The sequence below is a fragment of the Chinchilla lanigera genome, unplaced genomic scaffold, assembly GCF_000276665.1.
Source record: "Chinchilla lanigera isolate Chin_1 unplaced genomic scaffold, ChiLan1.0 scaffold00008, whole genome shotgun sequence".
NCBI classification, from domain to species: domain Eukaryota; kingdom Metazoa; phylum Chordata; class Mammalia; order Rodentia; family Chinchillidae; genus Chinchilla; species Chinchilla lanigera.
In genome coordinates, this window is record NW_004955409.1 from 10,832,266 (window position 1) to 10,837,089 (window position 4,824).

Consider the following 4,824-nt stretch of genomic DNA (forward strand, 5'->3'; position numbering starts at 1 on the left):
AAAAGAATTAACACATGAATTCTTTCTGTGTTTTTAATGGCTCTAAAACCCTGGGGGGAAATAGTACAGGAAACTGAAGGTCACACTATCAGAAAAACTATTTGACCTTCATGGACGTAGAAATAGAATACCGAGTCCAGATGGTTTAGGAGATTAAGTGAGTAAGGAAAGGAAACTTTATATATTGAGTCTATGCACACAGTCTTTGCTAAAATGGCTAGAATAAATGATTACTGAATGAATTTTTCAGGGTGAAATCTTACAGCTTTGAAAATCACCACTTTATGGGCTGGGGCTGGGGCTCAGTGGTAGCATTCTTGCCTCGCATACACAAGGCCCTGGGTTTGATTCCCAGCAACACACACACACACACACACACACACACACACCACCACCACCACCACCACCACCACCACCTTAATAAGAATAGATTAAATTTGATGAAATGGCCTATGTGACTTGGATAGCAAGAACTTTTCACTCTGCTAATATTTGTCATTGTTGCAAATTTCTTCTTCAGTGTGTTCTCTCTTCCTGGGATCTGATAAGATATTGTCATAGTTTTCTTCCTCCACCTTGGCCACCTGTTATGGTTTGAATATGCTTTGACCCCTCTGAGACCCTGAGTTTAATCTCCATTGTGAGGTAGTAAGAGGGTGGAAACTTAATCTGAATGTGATGTTTACAGGTGGGGCCTTTGGGGGTTGAGTAGAATCGGTCCGATAAGGTCGTCAGGGTGGAGTCCTTATAATTGAATGCTGGTGACTTTTTTAAGAAGACGGAGAGAGACTAGAGCATACATATAGATGCACACTCCCTGTCCCTTGCCACATGCTGTCCTGCCTCCCCTTGGGACTCTGCTAGCAAGAAGACCATCACCCCTTGACCTTAGTCCTCTAAGCTTGAGCCAACAAACAACTCTTTTCTTTATAACTCACCCAGTGCGTGCTATTGTATCACTAGCACCAGAAAATAGGTGCTACTGATACACCACTTGTGCTGAGCATTGCTTCTTCAGCTTCCCATTCTTGGGGCTCCTCTCTTCTCATTTTGCTCTTGACATTTCTACCTGGTCCACCCATGCCTATGGTTTCAGGTTTTCTCCATATACTGCTAGCTCTCAGATATGGAATTCCGAGTTCCAGATACACGTGCGTATACCTATCTACTTGAAATCTTCAGAACTCATTGATGCATAATGCACTGACCCCACTGGCTTCCCGTACCCAGGAAGAGACTGACCTGTAGGCCCAAAGCTAGGGAACAGTTTGCCACTCCTCTTTTTCACTGTTTATTTAGAATAGAGGCTGAGACTAATGAGGGAAAAGCAGAGAATGAATTGTTACTGATCCGCAAACCCAGCCTCTCTTTTTCCTGACCAAGTCAGCGTGGCTTCAAACCTGGGAATCCCATTAGGGAAACACAACTTGTATGGCTGGGTCAGACCTCCTTTCTTAGAAATCATTCAGAAAGCTGCCACCTTTACCTGTGTATGCCTGTGAGGAGAAGAAAACCTTGATCTCATCTCTCGTGCTCTTCAGAGGAAACCTTGTAGTACATGTACTGATTGCTTTAATAGAAGTTATGATAAAAATACTTTGTTCCATCTTCTTAAACTTCTTGTGATTTTTTTAATGGCATCTTATAGATAAATTAATTCCCCAGGAAACCACATACTTGGTCTGGCTCTACCCTAACTTTGGGTTCACTTTCCTCCAGAATTAGCAATGTAAATTAATGGTACGGAGTAACATAGTTTTCCAATCTGGAAAAACAGATGTCCTCTTTAGTTCTTCCTCCTCTTAATCATCAAATCAGATATTTTCAGCTTCTAAAATTAGTGAACTTTTAAATTTCAATTACTTTATTGTGTGCATAGCATGATATAACCTATATAATGATAGTTTTATTTCTCTCATTCCAGTCATATTGCCTGTTTTTTTTTTGTTTTTGGTTTTTTTTTTTCTGTTTTCCTTGGACCTCAAATAGATTGTTAAATAGAAATAGTGGTGACAGGAATCTATTTTTCTTTAAAGAAAGTACTTCTACACTTTGCTCTAGTTTCTTGGCAGATGTTCCTTATCAAGTTCAGCAAGCTCAAAAATATTTTTTAGAAAACCGTAAATGTGTGTCATCTTTTATCAAATGTTTTTTCTAAGTGTCTTGAGATGACTGTGTTTTCTTATCCACATAAATTAGCAAGACTGAAGCTCTAAAACTCACAGGGGAATTATTCTGCATCTTTCTTTTCTCATACTGCCCTTGTCTATGTTTAGTATCAAGCATGTATTCTTTTCATAATGAAAGATGGAAGCTTGAACCCTCTTATTTTCCTCATTAGAATAGCTTGTAAATTATTGTTATTATATGTTGCTTAATTTCTTTTATTGAATAAATCCTCTTTGAATTTTCTTTTTCAGTCTGCTTTAACTCATTTTGTGTTTTAAGGAATTATTTATGAACTGAAACTTTCAAATTTACTGACAAGATTGTTCTAACTAGTTATTTTTTCTCTCTCTGTCTTGGATGTCATATATTAATTACTTCACTGACTTCCCAGTCCTCTTCAAGAAAAGTGTTGCAGCCATAAAAGACACGTAAACACTAAGGAGCTCTCAGCTATTAGAGGTTATTAAGGCAAATAAAATAATTAAATGCAATGTGGGGCCTGGCCATGATCCTGGAAGAGATAAAGACCGCGAGTGGAACAATGAGGGAAATATGAACAAGGCCTGCAGTTTGGTTAATAATATCATACCAGTGTTCACTTCCTGGTTTTGATAATTCTGTTATGATTATAAGAGATTAACATTAGGAGAAGCTGGGTAAAGGATAAATGGGAACTCTTCCGGTTTTGAAACTTTTCTGTAAATCTAAAATTAGTTTGAAACCAAAAGCTTTGAAAAAAGATCACTCTGGTTGTCGTGTAGAAAATGACTGTGGCCAGGTGCAGATTGGAAGCAGAGAAAAACAGCTACGAGTTCAGGAAAGGAGGCTGACCGGAGTGGTAGCTGTAAATGTGATAAGATTTATTAAATTTTAAAACCACTATAAAGATTTTTGATTCCAACAGTGCTGATTGGCATCACCTTCCTTTGTAAATTACCTAGTCTTGCTGAAGTTTCCTTGATTTTAAAAGTCAGCTCAAAGAATTAATTTAGAAATCCTTTTCACTTTTCTTTGGTTTGTATTGTGTTTTTCTCTGCTTTTTATTTCTTTAATAAATATTTGCTGAGCTCCTACTATATTCCAGACAAAATTGACCAAAATTCCTGTCATCTAATCTATTAAGTCAGATGAACATGCTAGCAACCTATTGTAAGGGGACTGGAAACTTTGGGATCAAAACCCACACAGAAGCACAGAGCATGAAGGCATCATGGGTAATCCATGTCACCCACGGTGGCAGAGTGCCCCTGCTCCCTAATGGCCACGAGTGTGAGCTGGAGCAGGAGTACTCATGAGTGCGAGGGGACTGTGGGAGCCTATGTGACTGCCTGAAGAAGGAGGCATCACCCTAAACTTGGGGTACAGATGGGTTGACTTTGTATATTGTGTAAACTGAAAATACATTGTAGCCGTAATTACACACCATAGCCACACTCATGAATGGTTCTGAAGGTGGAGGGCTGGGGATACAGCTCAGTGGTGATGTGTGAGGCTCTGGGTTTGATTGCAAGTGTAAATAAACTAGAAGAGAATAAAATAAAGAAAATGGGAAAGACAGATGGCTCTTAGGGGAGTATGGAGTATGATGATCTTGGTATGGTATATTAATGCTCACCAGAAAACCTCCACCATGGAAGAGTCTTTGAATAACCAAGCAAATAAATTAACTCCTCCAGTTGGCATTAGCCAGACCTCAGCCTCAGCTACCCTAGGTGGGCATGATGGGCAGATGGGTGAAGTGGCCACAGTGGTTGACTGGAGACTACTGGCCTGATTCAGCTGCTGCTACCTTTGAATGTCCAACCAGTCCATAACATAGACCAATGCTGAGCACCAGATGTAGTTTCCTTAAGAAAACCAAACAACCACTTAATGGCAAGTCAATAAATTAGGTTCCTTCCATCCTAGAAGGACTAGTTGTTTCTCCCCATAGAGAAGTTGCATATTCCAGGCATGACATTGCCTTTTCTTCCCAGAGCTGGCATCCCTACGCGGTATGTTGAATGCCAGGCCTAGGATCCCATGTAGTGCAGGATTTGACAGGAGATGCATTTTGCAGTAATGGAGGTACTGGAGTGAGCCAATGCCCAGGATTTCCATGGGTTGTGTTATATCCCGTATTTCCCCAAAGAAGGCAGCTTCACAGAATTTTAAAACAGCTTTGTAAAGTCATAGTCGAAACCATGGCTCAGAGGCAATACTCTGAGAGGAAGGGGTGGTATCCTACAGGATGCAATATAGATAGATGCTGAACAAGAGACCTCTGTGTGACATGGTATCCCCCTTAAAAAGAATCAGTAACAAGGAACCACGGGGCAGAAGCATGAATGTCCCTCTCCCATTACCCTCAGTGGTCCATTAACAGGTCTTGTGCTTCTCATTCCTGCAACTGTGGGATTTGCAGACTTAGAGCTCCTGATCCCCAAGGAGACTCAGTCTTACAAGGGGAAAATTAATCTACATAGTTATAGTCACTATCAAGACACTTAGATTCCTTATACTTGGAGAAGAGCAAGAAAATTGAGGTAGCTGCTACTCTCTAAGGTGTGTAGGAAGAGGAAGACACATGGGGCCTAGATGATCTGCTTGGAAACCTCTTGCTGCTCCCTGGCCCTGATGTAACTGTGACAGAACACAGGCAGCACTGCCAGCCTG